Source organism: Alligator sinensis, unplaced genomic scaffold (assembly GCF_000455745.1).
Source record: "Alligator sinensis unplaced genomic scaffold, ASM45574v1 scaffold54_1, whole genome shotgun sequence".
NCBI lineage: Eukaryota > Metazoa > Chordata > Crocodylia > Alligatoridae > Alligator > Alligator sinensis.
In genome coordinates this window covers 1335854-1352937 of record NW_005841962.1, presented here as the reverse complement: position 1 = coordinate 1352937, position 17084 = coordinate 1335854, and the positions used below count along the sequence as shown (strand labels likewise).

General features: G+C 40.3%; 1 long non-coding RNA gene across 2 annotated transcripts; it reads right to left on the bottom strand.

The window, feature by feature from the left end:
- Window positions 1-923: 923 nt before the first annotated feature.
- On the bottom strand, window positions 924-16429 carry LOC106722014. 2 transcript variants are annotated; one of them, XR_003093294.1, is made up of 3 exons: window positions 16367-16429; window positions 1916-2052; window positions 924-1043 (listed from the first exon to the last, which is right to left on the bottom strand). It is a non-coding gene; the product is annotated as an uncharacterized LOC106722014 (long non-coding RNA). The 2 variants fall into 2 exon arrangements; XR_003093295.1 differs by lacking the exon at window positions 16367-16429 and adding an exon at window positions 8283-8362.
- Window positions 16430-17084: the final 655 nt, after the last annotated feature.

Sequence of the window (17084 nt, the reverse complement as noted above, 5' to 3'; positions counted from 1 at the left end):
TAGGAGCTGGGGGGAGGGGGGGGGGCTGACCCTCCTTGGCTCCTTTCAGCTGCCTCCCACAGCTGCTTAGCACCCACCCACCGCGGGCCCCACCTACCTGAACTTGAGAATGCTGAAATCTTCTGAATCTTATAGAATGAAACCATAGCAATATAATCTACTAAATTGGAATCTTTTAAACTAACTGTGGTGGCTCTTGCATGAGATTCATACTTTCTAAGTAATAAAAAATTTCCGTGCTTTGAACAAGTGGACCATAAATGTTATATATATAAAAGCAATAAATAGTCTAAGAAACAACACCAATAAATCCTTAAACAGAAAAATCCTACAGCAAGAAAAAATGCAACCCTCTCTTTCACATTCTGCAAAAGGTATCAGCCACAGATGAAACATGGGACAATATTTCTGGGTACATGCCTTAGACTAATGATGAAAACATTTTGCCCACTTTAATCTCACATCTCTATAAAATCCCATCATTGAATGGCAGGACTCATCCAACTGCCTCTCCAATTACATCCCAGCTCTTATCTCCCTGTCCTCTCTAAGCATGTTCAATACAAGCTCTACAGCTACCTTTCTGGAGTTTCTTTTATCCAGCACTCTCCAATCCAGCTCTCACCACTTAAAAGGTACAACAAAAAGGATTTACAAAAAATTCCCTACCGACCTCTTTCTGGCCAATACTCAGAAGTAGTACTTCATCCCCCTTCTCCTCAGCTTATTTGCTGTGTTGGATGTTAAATGTGAATTTCATCCATCAACTATAGAAAATATCTATACACATAGAAATCATATACAATAGTTAGGAGACTGGGTAAAATTTAAAATCGGATTGACAATTTTGTACTAACCTTGTGAAACAGTCATGCATTCAAACACATAAAACAAACAAAGATAATAATCAAACTTACCAGTCTGTTACATGGACTATTTTAAGAATACTATGCATTTTATACCCAGAGGAGACCATAATTTATGCCAACTCATAGTGAAATTTGTATTAATATGCTTGTAGTGTGTGCCACCTCCAGTAAAATCTAAAAAAGAGAGAAATATGTACAGCATTCAAAAATAAAAGCATCTTTTCCTATACTATATATTCACTATCCAAAAAAATGTATGTACACACACACATTCTTAAATAAAGTACAATGTCCTTGTCTTATCTTTTTATAAGGCATGATGCCACTATTTCTATTAGTGGTATTTGTCTTAATTTTCTTTTCAGTCTTGTACCTATTTCTTCTGATCTCTGACAAAGCATAGAAAAGTGTACAGAGGCATAACTGATAAGATTTACACAAAACACAGTGCTCTACCCTGTGGTAGAGGAGCAAGGGGAAGTGCTGCTGAATCCTGTTGCCACCCGAACACGTCAACACTGAATTTGGTGGCACCTCCCCTGACAGTATCGCCACCCCAACCTCTCCCCAAGTGCTATCCTGCCCCTTTAACTCAGTACTCGGGGCTCATGACCAACTTGATCACCACTAGTTATGCTACAGGAAGCACAATTTTACCAGCTGAATTGAATGGGCTGACACGTCAGTGAAGAGCCTGTTTCAAGACAACAGATTTTAATATCTAGTCAGATATTCTCTATATAGAATGCTGGCCCTACTTAATACCAGGTATCTAGCCCAACACTTGTGACTGAAATAAGCCATTTAAAATATTGATCTAGTGTTGATTTAAAGACTGCAAAGGTTTTTGCATGGTCCATATTGATAAATGAGGCTCTGGGTGGATGCTAGCATTTGTCTCCTGAATCACCCTGTAAAACTGGGGCCCACATGAATAGTTTAAAAAAGAGCCTCTAAATGTATATATACAAAATTTCTAGTCCCATCTGTTCAGGTTGTTTAAACAGATAAATGCATTCACAAACAACGACTTCTGCATGCCTAACCTGATGTATTAACTTGTGTGTTCTGCTTTTTGGAAGGCTTAAAAAACTGGTAGACTCTTCTCTGTAAGACATCTCTGTTCTGAGCTGATTTAAGGAGACATTAAAACTCCAGAAGAGGTTTCTTGGTTCAAGCCAACCTTGTATTGCCAAGCAAAAAAACCATATTAAAACAGGATTAAATGTTCTTTAGGAAACGTACTATGTGAACAATGTAATAATTGATCTAATTCTCACAGAAAAATTGCTACAAAAAAGAAAACCAGGTTATAAATTAAGCAAAAACAATTTTACTTCAGTATGAAGAAATACTGCATTTAATAGACATTTAATGAGATTTAAAACATAAGATTCTTCACTATAAATTGCATACATTATCAAACAGGCTGGCAAAATGAATAATTGAACAGACTGCCCAGTGGTATTTTTTTTAAACCCTGTCGACACTTAAATATTCTCTTGCTATATTTTTTACTCAGCATTTTCTTTGTTTTCCTTTCCAGTCTGTTGCTTAAAACTCAGCATTAGAGGCCATCTTAGAATCACAGAAAAAGACTGAGTGATTTAACTGGACAATATTAAGACAGTATTATTTTTTTAGTCTGTGGATTTACTAATTAGGATCAAAGATGTTCAAAGGGTCAGTACCATATATGACTTATTAATTTAAGTCCTAGTTTCAAGAGACTTGGAAAGCCTAAATTTAATGTCTATTCTCTGCCAAAATCACTGTTAAAAAGGTGGGGCTTGTGGCTAACTCACTACAGAGCTTTTAAAATGTTACCCCCAAATTTTAACTAAAATATCAAGAGCTGAGAATATAGTCAATGACGACTGCCATGAATCCCCTTTTCAGTCAGTGGGCTGACTGCATGGCTGTTATAATCCAGCTACAGTGCCTGGACACCTTCAAAAACCCAGTTAAATTTGCCAAGTTTTGTAGCTCCTTGGCTTATCCCTATCCCTTTTTGAGGTCACGTATTCATCAAAAGCTAACATGAACAGATCTATTTTTCAAATAATTTGCAAAATATTCAAATAACATCAATAAACAATTTCAATAACATCACATTTTGGAATAGAAAAGAGTTGGTAAATCTGTGATTTGCAGAAAGGTTCCTATCAGTCCAGAAGGGTTTCATCATATCTCCTCCTCCAAAATACCCACAATCAATGTGCATCAGCTACTCAACAAGACTATAGTATCTTTAACTCTGAATGTTCTCTTTGTTTTGCTTGCTAGTTCAAATTTTATTTTCATACTCTGTTACATGTGTAATTTTATATTACTGTAATGCAAACTCACTGTGGTGCACAAAATAAACACCAAAAGTGCGTGTTTTAAAGCAGAGGTTCTCAACCTTGTTCTTCCTGAGGCCCCCTCTAGCATGCTATAAAAACTCCATGGTCTACCTGTTGCTGTGAGCCCATTATAACAACTGCCTAGCTCCTCAGCCCTGCTCACATGGCCCAAGGTGCAGCAGGTGGGGCTCAGTGGTGGGAGCCCTGGGGCCCCACTCACTTGGTGGTGGTGCTGCTGCTGCTGCTCACCATACAGCCTTGCCCTCCCACCCGCCTGCCCGCAGTGCCACTCACAAGATGGAGGCTGTGGGGCCAGGTGGGGCGGGTCCACCCCCACCCCTTCCCCAGGACTCACCTCTGCCCTGGGAGGCCGAGGCAGCTCCTCCCCATGCTGGGCCAGCCTGGGTGGACTCCTTGAAACCTGCTTGCATCCCCCCTGGTTGAAAACCACTGTATTAAAGGACACCATATTTCTTATTTTAAATGTCCACTGCAGGTCATTGGTACACAGCACTGCAGGAAGAGCCAGAACATTCTCAGAAAGGAGTGATTAAACATTTTGTAAGTCCTTTCCACAACAATTGAATCCACACAGCTGAAATCCTGCAAAATAGCTGTATTATTCTGCAGATAGCATATGCTGCTCTTTCAGTCAATAGTTATATCCACATATTAGGGTTATGCATTATAAGCCTTGACCTTCTTCCCTCTAAAGCCAGAAGCAAAACACTCATTAACTTAAAAGGAAGACATATTGGGCTCAATGTGTAAAATTCTGTCTTAAAAAACAAATTATAAATTATGCAGGTAACAGCTAATGAAATGCAAACTCATAAGAAGAGTTAAATCACAACACTAATGTAAGAAGCAAGAAACACATCTAAGCCAATTATTTTTACCTGATAAATTTACTGATAGGTTTCAAGTAGACAAAGAGATAATCTATGTATAACACAGTAGGACTGATTATTTTCCCTGTCAAATTTGTCACGAATATTAGTAAATTTCCCCTTTTATTAGCATAGAACTGCAGAGGGGGCTTGTTTAGCACTGCAGCAATTGGTTATCACAGCTATTCTTTTGTCATTTATTTTAAATAACTGACACCATGATGGCTCAATTCTGATCTGATTCATGACAAAAGCAGCAGAAGCAGGCCCCAGAAACTATACAAGATACTCAAACCAGTTAGTGTGGGAAAAATCTCCAACATATGACAAACTAAATCACATCTTCAAACCAAATTCAAATTCACATAAACATATTAGAACACACAACCAAAATCTACTACCAAAAACAAAGACAATCTCAAGCCAGCAGTCATACAAGAAAATGCTTACTAAATGCAAATGCTCAATTGCAGTGGCTTTTAATCACTGCTTCTATCTGCTATTAATTGTTTGTTAAGTTGTGTACATATACCAGGGGCAGGCAAAATACGGCTGATGGGCTGGATCCAGCCCGCCAGGAAATTCCATCTGGTCGACGGGGCCCCTCTGTAAGCGCTGGCCCCTGCTGCCCTTCTTCAAGCCAGTGCCTCCATGCAGGAGGTGCAGCTCTGGTTGCTAACCAACACTCCCCCACCCCAGCCTGGCCTGACCTGTCCCAGCCTCGAGCTAGGGGGCACTAGAGACAAGAAGCCTCTGTCTGGCAGATGCTTTTGCCCTGCCATCCTGTGGCTGATTCCAGCCTCCCTGCCTGCGAGAGTGGGAATTCAGGTAAGGGTCCCACCGGGCCAGGGCCAGGGCCTCCCATCAGCTGGGAGTGCAGGGAACCACATGATATGGGACCAGGATGGGCTGGCCCTGCACGCTTCAGGAGTGTAGGAGCTGTGTGCTATGGGGCCGGTTGAAGTTGGCTCCGCACACTGCCACCATGTGCAGCTGGGGACTGGGGTGGGAGCATTACGCTTTAGACCCGAGTGGAACTGGCGTGCATGCTGGAGGTGTGGCTGGGGACTCGGGCAGAAATGCTACTGCCACCACCTGCAGCTGCGGACTGGGGTGGGAGTGCAGGGAGCTATGCAATATGACCCCTCCACACCCATCCCCCACACACCTCACCCACCATTCCCACACCCTACCACATATACCCTTTTACCCCCCACACACAATATACAAGAATAAGACTGGATTTTGAACTATGATGCAACTGCCTCTAGATATAAGATGCAAACGCACATAAATCAGGACAAAAATGTATTTTTAAATACAATTAAAATCTTATAAGTGATGTTTGATTTTTAATATATGATTTGGTTCTTTTCTGGTTCCAAGATGGGAACTCCCTATCTTCCCAAAAGGAGTACTTCCAGGGCAAGTGGAGGGACTTTCTTTAGCAAAGGTCAGGGGTTAGGTGTGGGACTTCTGGTCCCAAGATGGTGACCAGGGGGTGGGGCATCTGTCAAGGGGCGGGTTACCCTCACAGCCCTTGACTGCACACCAAAACTCATTAAGCAGCCCTCCAGTCAAAATAATTGCCCGCCCCTGATTTACACTGTTACAGTCTTCACATCCTTCTGCAAAGTATTTTAGCTGATGCACAGTTTATAAATAAATAACACAATCTTTTCAATATTCAGGAGGTAAAATGTGCTATGAAGATTAAACTCCCGTTAGGGATAGAATGAAGCCATACTAACCTGTGCAAAAGGGGGAACCCATTTGCTGCAGTATACCTTCAAGGGGAACAAGTGACTCCTTTTGTAGTATTACCAACACACTATAAACTAGAACGCAATGAGGACACAGTAGCCTGACTTCCTGAGCACCACTTGAGAAGCACGGAGGAAGCAGTCCTTTTACCTGAAGCACAGCTTCTGCAGTTGTGTCTGACACTCACACAGGTGGTTCAAGGGGCAGGGTGAAGAAAGGCTTATTTTAGCTTGCCTTACTCCACTGCCTATCAACATGAGGCCCAGACACAATCTGGTCCCCGATATTTATTGGATATTTTACACCTATAGGTTTAAATAGAACTAGCATTTTTTATAATCAGTTAAAAAATCACTAGAGCAGAGAGAACAAGTACTACACCTCACTTACTCTAGAATTCTTTTCTGTGCAGATTAATTTTCAAAACAAGAACATCTCATAAGAGCCATGCAATCTCCCCAGAATACCTTACCAGATGCACATAAATAACGTGACTAGGTTTTATATATGTAAGGAAAGAAGAAAGTATTTCTTTCCTGTTCTATTTATTCTGACATCTTACCTAATTTAAAGTAAGACATGTAAACAGAAAGACTTTGTCAAAAGAGTACAATACTGTGTACCCAATAAAGGTCATTTAAAAGATGCTGCTCAACATTAATTCCAGTGAGAAATGGGCTCAAGTTCACATGTTTAACATCTTTAAGCCAGGTTGGTTTCCACTTCTCATACTGATTTCCTTGCAACAAAGGCTTTCAGAAAAAATGTTTTGAAAATGCAATGAAGGAACATTCCTTCAGATTTAAAGGCTGTGCAGTTTCTGACAGGTAGAAGCTATGCATTTTATGTCTTTGCTTACCTTATTAATGAATACGGCGACAATTCTCAGTTTATAAATAAGTTGAAAAAGCATTTCTGTGGCAGATTTTAGCTTTGAAGTCAAACAAGTCTATTTTTTAAATAAAGAATCAAGGGGGAAATTCAGAAAGATTTTGTCTGCTTTGTTTCTGTTAGTGAACACTCTAGGGTTTGAGGAGTTAACTTTCTCCTCAAACTGTAGCCTTTTGCTTTCCATTGTACAACATTGAAGCTTTTGTAAAAAGAAGTTCCAAGCTCTTATGACTGGATAGCCTTATGCTGTACTGAAGTAACAGGTGGTAAAGGTTGTACCCTCACCCCAAGGGTCCTCCTTTCTTATTTCACTGTGATTTGAAGTAACTGCGACCACCTTCCTACCTGAGAAAGAATAATGAGGAGATTATAAAGGGGCACTTTAGTCTTCCAGTTACTAGAAGCAGCTTTTATGGAAGTTGAACCTCAGCCAACAGCTGTCTCTCATCCTTTTCTGCTCCTGCCCCCCAACCACACCCTATACCAGCTGTTTCTCTGCAAAGACTTAAACAAAAAGAAGCCAAGAACTGAATTATGATTGAGGCAATAAAATGAAGCATAGACAGTAGTCAGAGAGAGTGTTGATTAGTGACTTGGGGAGCGAAAAGTTAGCATTGCAGCTCCTAGACCTGGATAAAAAGAAAGAGAATAGGTCGCTGCTGGCTTTGATTCTTTTGGAAGAATGGGAGGATGAGGAGGTCAAGGAAATGATAATCAAAGACAGGAAACAAGTAGTTACTGGGAGTAGAACTAAGTACTCAAACATCACTTCATCAGGTTTCTCTTGGTTTTACCTTGTAAAATGTCCTGGGATAACTTGTTGAATGGTATCCCATAGTGGACAATGAACTAATTAATTATCAGTCTCCGTCTTTAATGGAGATTTGGGACAGACTCTATATACTGGAAAAAACCCATCAGGGAAGGGTTTTAGGGGAAGAAATGAGAGAGACTAAGTAGTTTTAACAAGCAATACTTTTCAAAAGTATAGCAAGATTTGGTCATCATGCATTTTCCTCTGTGTCCCTGGAAGGCATTAACCCTGTAATATCTTCCATACACAGCCATTAAATATTTCTATATGCCCTGCTGAGTTCCAGATAAAGTATGGCCCATGAAAGCAAGACAGACAAAGCTGGGACTTGAGCTGTCTGTAGGCCAGCTTGAGTTAGTAACTTATTTTCTTCTAATAAATGCTCCTTAAGGATTGTAATTCTGTGCATATTGACAAGATCTGGCACAACTTGAAGTTTTGGAGGCGTTCACTAATACCAGAGCTCCAGAGGCTCAAAAGGTCATAATTCTGGTCCCCATCAAAACCTGTATATGAGATATACAACAGGATCTATTGTATACTTATCTAATTAAAAATACTACGTTTCCATGAACATGCAAATACCTTTTTACATACTTACAATCAGTAAACATACCCATAGACAGAATCTGTTCCAAATTACATTTACAGTGCTGTGAGAAAAACTTCAAGTGCACATTTCTGTTGAATGCTTCACTGCAGTACTTACATACTGGTCTTTTTTTCTCCCATCGTTTTTGGTCACAGTTCATTGCTACAAAACTCCTGAAGTAAAATGAGTTGTGGCATGAACCTGGAATGTAATCACAGACCTTTATACCTTCAATCTAAAGTTCTCCCAGCAGAGTTAGCACAATGGCATACCTCACATGTTTCAGAGAAAAATTAGTTAGACCTTTTGCCATTATTATTCCCCCACTGTTCTAATTTCAGAAATGCACAACAGAGATTTAATGTATATTTAAATAACATTTGTAACATAATTTAATATCTACATGACCACAATCTTTTAGAGTCGTGAGAGTAACATTTTCAAAATGGCATATGTGTATACCAAGCATTTATTTGGCACTATTGTTTTCCAGCCATTCATATTCCATGATAGTTGTCTTATTTGTCTCCATGCCAGCCTATTATAACTCAAAGAAACACAATCTGTGGCACTTATAAAAAGAACATCATTCAGTTTCAATGCACATTTCATGGTGCAAGCCATGTATAAGATTTGATACTATGAAAGGCAAACTGCTAAAAAAAATTAAGATTTTTTGCCAGAAAGCTATATGAAGTTACTCATTAAATATGCCATGCAGGGACAATAATTTGGAGCTCAATTTTGCACTGCTCAATGGTCAGGTACAGGTCACGTGTGCAGAATTAATATACCTTAGAGCAAGAAACCACAAAATTTTTCCTGCCAGTATGTAACCTCCTTCCCCCTCCCACTCCTGCAAATATTTTAGATTGATTTTTCATACATTTGAGCAGAGGCATAACATGACACCTAATCACTGGTGGTACTGATGGAGCAGCATCATTGGCTGTATTGCTGGCAGCACAGTGGCAGAGCCATTTCTGTTTTTTCACCTGCCTTCCCACACTTCGTTATGCTACTACATTTTAGTCTTCCCTCCATCCCCCGTTTGAGTTACTTGCTTAAAACTATATCTCATTCAACTGAATAAAAAACAACCAAAGCAGGTAACTACGATTTGAAATCTAAAGGCATTAAGGAAAGAGTAAAATAAATTGATATCAATTTGAAGATAAATAAAAAGGGCCTGGCTCTACAAGGTGGGACCTGACAGCATGCAGCACTTTTCAAGATACACAGAGTACAAAAAGTAATCACATTAACCACGTGCTAACATACTGTGAAGTCTTTTTCTGAGGGGGGCCTGAGATGAACCAAACTATCACCAGTTTCAGGTTGTCACAGTCTATGCTAAGAACTCTTAGACAACACAGATCAGGGTTGGATGACAGAGGCTAGGGGCAGAAGTTACACATAACAGAACAGAAGTTCAGTGCACATAAGCCAGTTTCAAAAGGGCAAAATTGGTTTGAGATAAACCTGGTTGAATGCAGTGTTGCTGCACTCGGCGACTTGGCTCCCCAAGGTCCCAGAAGCAGGGGGGATTCCCCGCAATGAACCCCGACTGAAGGGGAAACTTAGCCCAGTTTGGCCTGAAGGGCTACTCACCTTCCCTGCAGCAACCCAAGCCCGAGACGCCAAGATGCGCATGGCATCTCCAGCACATTTTAAAAGCACACTCTCCCTGCATGTAGGACAGCACACCTCCAAAGACATCATAAAAAGGCATCTGGGAAGCCAGCAAGCCCGACACCAGCAGTGGAGGCAGGACAGGCTGCAGGGAGCATCCTTGCAGACCCAGCAGAAGCTGCAGAAGATACTGGGGAAGCCTGTACGGGCATGCACAGGGAGAGCCAGGAGCATCTCCCCGTTTAAGTACCAGCAACAGAGCCTGAGGATCTGATTGGTAGGACCCACCTTGGGAGTGAGCTTGCATGGCGCCATGCTGGCCATGTGAGTCCCAAGCCCTGAGTGTCAGAGGCCAGGGTAGCTTTGAGTTATCATCTGTATTTACTTTGAAGATTTTGACATACACTGAGATAGGGTCAACCTGAGAGGAAGTACCCCAGCAGGACCCAAAGAAATCTGGTGGGGAGAGCCAGTAACAACCACCTTTCCCCTTTAAAGGGATACAGCCACAGCAGAATAACTTGGCCAGTGCTGCTGGACGTTACCCTGGCTGGGGAGAGGGTCAGCTTAACCCCTAAGGGGGCATGATGAATGGAATCCATACTGTGTGACAGTCAAGCTTGTGCCAGTGTTGTGACTGTATTTCAGTTGGCAAGTGGACAGGGTGTAGGGGAGGCGGAGCCCCAAGTCACTTGGCCAGCCTGAGGCTGGAAAGACAGCCGATCTTCCGAGGAAGATCCCGTTCCTTTCTTAAATCTATCAAGTCATGGCAGGAAAGTAGGAGGCAGACCCACCTCCAGCACTGAGGCCTCAAGCGCCCGTTACATTTGCCTGGCACATGTAGTATCAGACTTCACTGACTGAGGTCAAACCAGTTTATGGGACTTCTGTCCCAGACCCCTTCCTGGTTTAAATTAAATCAGAGTCCCCCAGAATCCCAGCATGCTCTGCAGCCCTGGGCTGGGCTATCTGTTCCAACCAAGCAGTATTGGCCCTGCCCCTCTTCTCCTTAGTCAGAGCACTATCACTGCTCTGGCTGGCTGAGAAGGGAGTGAGGGTGCGAAACCTTGCTCCAGAATGTAGCTGGGTCTGCCTGGTAGGGGGGCAGCAGCCCTTGCCAGGTGTCCCCAGCCCTCCCCACCCCCCTCATTGCTCCAGTGGCAGGAGCAGGGGCATGGCCAGACCCTGGTATCATGAGAGAAATCACACTCAGGCCTGCTGGTGGCTGGCCACGCCCCTTCCCTCCACTCAGTTTCCCTCCAGCCAAGGACTCGCTCTAGCGCCCTCCAGCTTCTGGCCTGAGCCACTGCAGGCATGTGGCTGCATTTCCAGAATCCAAAGTGAATGTTTATTCACTTGCAAATTAGTTCAATCTATGCAGGTTACACTAACCTGCAAATATTGAATCAAGTCAGGCTCAGGCTTTTTGAATGTCTGTACCTAGCCAGAGTGAAAACAATGCCTGTGCCCAACCTACATTACTACTTCCACCATGGAGTTGCACTGGTTTTAGCCCAATAGTAGCAGAATTGCAAAATAAAACATTTTTTGATTGGCAACAAAGCAAATTTCTTCTTTTAGGATCATTCAAAAACAGCTCCATTATATTTCTTTAATGTTACATAATCAAAGTTGTTACAGTTTGGAAACAGAGGCAAGTGATTTCATCCACAATTACATTACAGTTATAGCCTCATTGTCTTCAACTGAAATAGTGACATACTTAAGTACTTGTTGAATTGGCACTCTAGAACTGGTTGCTTCAGTTGAACCCTTAGTTCCACAAAGGGATTTAGGGATCACAACCCTGAGCAACAACACACCTAACCTTCAGGTTCCTAGCCCTGATGGTGGAATTCACAGCCTTCAGTCAGGTGCTTATGCCCCCAGTACAAAGATGGAGAGATTTCAGTGTTCCGGTATCCAAGAACCAGCACATGGAGCACAATGATAGCTAAGCTCACTAATACAAAACACTGAAGAGCAGGTTATGTCCAAAATCCAGCTCATGTATCTGCCTGCAGCCCTGATTTAAACACCTATGTGGAAGCAAAACCCTGAACCATTTCATGGGCTTATGTACCTAGGTTCTTTCTTTTGGGGGTCTAAAATAGGCTCACTCTGTTCACACAGAACAGAGCGCGAAGAGGAAGAGAAGAGGTGGTATCAGTGGTAGTATCCTCTACTTTTAATTTTATGGCTTAGTGGTTAGAATGCTCATTCAGAGGTTGGCAGACTTAGGTTCTAGGACCTCCTTAGTCAAAGCCACATCTCCCACCTCTCAGGAGAGTGCCAAACTACAGAGGAGGCTGTCAGAAAAATTTACCACATTCCTGTTGAAACAGAGGGAGGGGGAAAAGGGTACATGACTTTTTAGCTCAGTGATTAGACAATTTACCTCAGAACAGGGAAGTGCTGGGGTCCAGTTCTAAATTCCAGGAATACTTATCTATTTTGAAGTGAATCATCACTAGTAGCATCTTAGGCCTCTAGCTAATTCAAATGGTAAAAATATATGCATCTATAGTCTTTCAGGTGCCTAAGAGTTAGGAAGTGTTTGGGTTTTGTGAACAGCTCGCATGGACTTAGCCACCAAAATGCCACTTAATTAGGAATTAGGTGGGTAGAGTGACCAATTTTAGGCAAATACTTTTTATTTAATACAACAGAGGGGAAAATGACTTTTCATTATTATTTCTCTTTTGTGCAATATATCAATGTGTTTCTCTCATGATAATATTTTCTATTTTTTAGCCTAGGGGTGCAAGAAAATATTTTCTTTTAAGCCATCACCCATATGAAAAGAGGAATACTACTTCACATTTGTATCAAAGCTTTCATACAAGGATCTCAAATTGACTTAAACGCATTTCTTAAGACCCTTAACACTATGAAGGCAAAGAACTACTACACCCACTCCAGTGATTGGTAAAAAGGTAAAAAAAGAGGTTGAGAGGTGCTTATCTGCTTTTGCATTAAAAATGCAAAAGGTTTAAAAGATCCTTCAAAAACTATTACAAAGAAGAGTCAGCATAAAATACACTCTACCATCAGCATACAGAAAAATAATATGAAAGTGCATTAATCATTTGGAAGTGAGGGATCTCTGTTACACTAAGCAAAGAGATAGTGGAAAATAGTAGAAAATGTCAATTGAGACATCAAAATAGTATACATGGTATAAGACAACTTGAAATTGGGAAGGAAAATAAAGAACTGTGAGTATTCAACCGCTCTGAAAACTCAGACCCTATATTTTTCAAGTTAAATATTAAAAAATTGATGTGTACAACATTTAGTAAACTTTTTTTTTTTAAATCAGGCATAAGATTCTTGCCCAATGTCATATCAGTGGTAAATGTCAGTTGGAAAAAAGAGCTAAGTAATTTTAACTTTCAAGAGCTTCCTTAAACCACTAAACTCCAATCCACAATTAAATCCAGTGATTCAGAAAAGCAGTGCATAAGAAAGTAGCCTCTAGGTCTTGTGACCACATGAAATAGACAGAAGTATGAGGAAGAAGTGACCACAACACCAACGAAAGCCTGAGGTATCCTTTTTCAGTTCAGTGAGGATGCATCCTTATTGAAGTGGAAGTTGAAGTGTTTGATCTCTTGCCTGGATTCTACCTCATTGTTGGACTGCCAGTCAAAACCCAATTCAGACTGACAATGAGTCACCTGGCCAACATTTTATGGAGTTGTATCGCCGAGTCATTTGATACATAGACTTAAGAGTCTATCTCGTTCTGACACCTTGCAGCTGTCAAGCTGAATTTGGGTCTGATTATCAGTCTCATTTTTCTGAACTTCACTATGTAAAACGTTTCTTGGGTACTTTTGTTTCAGCTTGGTCACCCTCATGTAATTAAGGTTGAATTTGCAGAGACAGTAGACAGAAGGAAGGAGTGGCTTGGTATGGTTTTTGATACTTTTAGATTATTTTTGATCCACCTTGACTACCAAATTAAAGATAAAAAACAAAATACCTTCCAGGCTTTAATTCTTGAATGGAAAAAAAAATGAACTACAACAAAAACTTGACAGTTGTTTCATGTTGCAAATCATCTGGGACCAAGGTTTGGTCCTACACAAATCAGTGGCAGAATTGTTGGTGATTTCACTGTGGTTTAGCCTTTCCTATTAGTAGGTTACTGACTGTCCTTTTCAAATAGTTTTAGCCATGACTGATGTGGAAGGCATTATATAAAAGCACAGTATTATATTTATGCAACTCCATGCTAAATATTAGGACTCCAAACATCTTCCAGGACAATCTAGTTATGCTGTTTTCATTCCTGATGGTGTCCTTATAATTGAAAATGTTGATTTTTTTAAATTCTCATTGTCTTTGTCAGAGGTATACTTGGGCACTTCTGTGCAGTGGCAGCAGCAGTACATGGGGCAGCACCAGTGGCTGTACTGCTGGTAGTGGTACCGGTGCCTGGGCCAGCAATGAGACAAGTGTTATTTTTGTACCCTGCCATTCCCCAGCTCTGTGCCCCGAGCAGCCCAGATTCCCCCCTTAAGCACATGGACTTCAGCCATGATACTGATCTTTTTATATAGGATTCTCCATCCTATTTTTGCCACTCATCTGCACATTCCCAGTCTTTTCTCAAGGTCTTCCTGCCCTCTAGTGTTGAAGAGTTACAAAACTTAAAGTTACAGGAACTTTTAAAAGTGAATGTCTTCTCAGTACAATTTCCATCAATTCTACTCCCAGTTCTTTTCAAGTTTCTCAAGAAATGGAATCTGGATACATCCATGCTAGGCTCAGCTTAATAGACTATAATAAAGTTAGTACATAAGAGATGGAATGCACTCTAAGGCTTTATAATGTTTTATGTCCTAAAGATTTGTTGTACTCATTTATAATTAGCTACTTATTCATTACATTGTTTTAATACAAAAAAAAAATCAGTTAAATGCAGTATACTGTCATAAAGCATGCCTGTAATAATAAATGAGCATCAGAGATGAGATGCAATATTCACCATATTTTTCAAGCCTGAATTTATTCCTCAAATAAGATTTCTCTGTACTTCTGATAATCTTTTACAGTTGCATAATTATTTTTGTAATAACATGTGAGGCTTTTAAATTACCAGAAATGAATGTGCAGTGGAAAAGGGAAGCTATTTTTCACTGAGTAGTGTACACAGCCTTGATTATCAGGACAAGTTTTACTGACCAGGACACTCAACACCCAGGGAACTGTAATTTTCAGATACCAGAAACAAACAAAAAGTAGCTTATTTTGTAAAGAGCTTAGGTCAGTAGTTCTCAACTGTTCTGGACTCAAGAAACCCCTCATAGGACTTGAGGCAACCCTCCATAATTTTTGTGAATTGAGTTTCACAAACCAATTTCACAAACTGATTTATATATTACAGTACTTATCTCCTTGCAGAGAGGCCTGGTAGCACAGGTAGGTGATCAGCCCCTCTGCTGAGCTTGTCACCTCACACCTCATAGCTCCCTTCAAAGGATCTGGCAGCACCCTGGCTAAGAATCACAAGTTTAGATAAAGGCCTTGCTCTGAAAGGTAAACCCATTTGCATCTAGCTTAATGGTGACTGGTGTCCAATTTCTGAGCTATTTTTTCTTTGTGTACCAGTTTCAATAGGAAGGACGTGAACTTAAGGGCCTGAACCGTTGAAGTTAACTGAAAGACTGTCATGGTCTTCGAGCTTTGAATAAGTCTTTATATTATACAAAGGTTAAATGTTGATTAACTGGCAACCCAGCTCTTTCCATACCAAATTCCAGATTTGGTGTTATTTTTCAAAAGACTGTGAAATGAATTAAAATCATTCAGTCAAGCTACCACTTGTTTTATCACTTGGCCTATCGAGGCCTCAACTCAGGACTCGGACTTAAATACTAGACATTACAAGAAAGTTAATGTGGAACATCATCATAGCAGGTTAATCTTCATAGGATAGTCTTCATAGCCACTATAAAGAGTGAGGATGAATCATGTATATTAAAGGATAAAAATAACAATCTTTTAAAATCACCACACAACTAATTTCAAAAACACAATAATTCTTCATCATGTGAGGAAACCTGTACTTAGATGCAGATTTTTGAATAATAATAACCTGTTTAACTTTAATGCAGTACAGCTGATATATGAAGGCCTTTCTAGTGCTCTGCCTTTGTCTACAGTAGATATTGACAGAAAACAAGTATTGCAAAGATGGAATTTAAAAAGGAGAAAAAATAGATTTGTGCTGCTTGGTTGTTTTCCATTTAAAGCATCTTCTGCTTTCAAGATGATAATTTATGCTAATCATTGTAAAACTCTTATTTTAACATGCAGAATGTGGCAACCTACAGTCTGAAAGGCTCACTCCAGAAGCCCATATTTTGGCTATTTCCTGTACCTATTTATAAAAAATTACACAAATTTATACTAAATTATACTGGAATACATATGTAGCCATAAACTGTGTATGGTCTTATGTAAAATGAACATCTGTTAATTTTGAGCTGTAGTGATAAACCAGCACAGTAATGTACGTGAGGGGCAAAGCAATTCTGCAATCAGAGCTATACAGTTACCTTCATTTTCCACAGATAAGAAGAAGCTGCACAGAAGAGATCTGCAAAAATCTTCAGGTAGTGCTATAGTTTTTGAGCCTCCAGTTATCTCTAGGGGACAGTTTCACGTCTGTAGATTTTGTTTACACATGGTAAATAATACTTCCTAAAATGAAACAGACAAAGAGTAAGAAAACTTAAGTAGCAAGGCAGGCATCTCAAATACATTTGAAAAATATTAGGCAACATACTACGGACGGAAGCAATATCATTATAGAGATAAAATAAATGACAAGATTTCAAATGTAGACTATCAGATTTTTTTATGTATATCAATGCAAACAGTTTTATTTTTTTCAAGGAGATAAGCTGCTTAGAAAATTGATCCACTAGATATGAATTCAACTCAGAATAGCTATAAGAAAGTTTCATTTGGCCCTACTCTATCTCCACTGACTTTTATTTATTGTACTCTGCAGTAACATGATGACATTCTTAAAGTCTGTAGATCCAAATACTACTCTTTGGGTGTGTCTACATGAGATGTTTACTGCAGAGTAGACTAATTAGCTCCACAGTAAATGTTTCACATCTACACGTGCAACCGTAGGAAACTACAGGATTCCTACACTGCGGGAAACTAACTCCGCAGCACAGCAGTACTTGTTTTTTACTCCACAGCAGCACATGTGTAGATACTGATGCAACTGGCTGGGGCACGAGGGTGCTTCAGTGCACA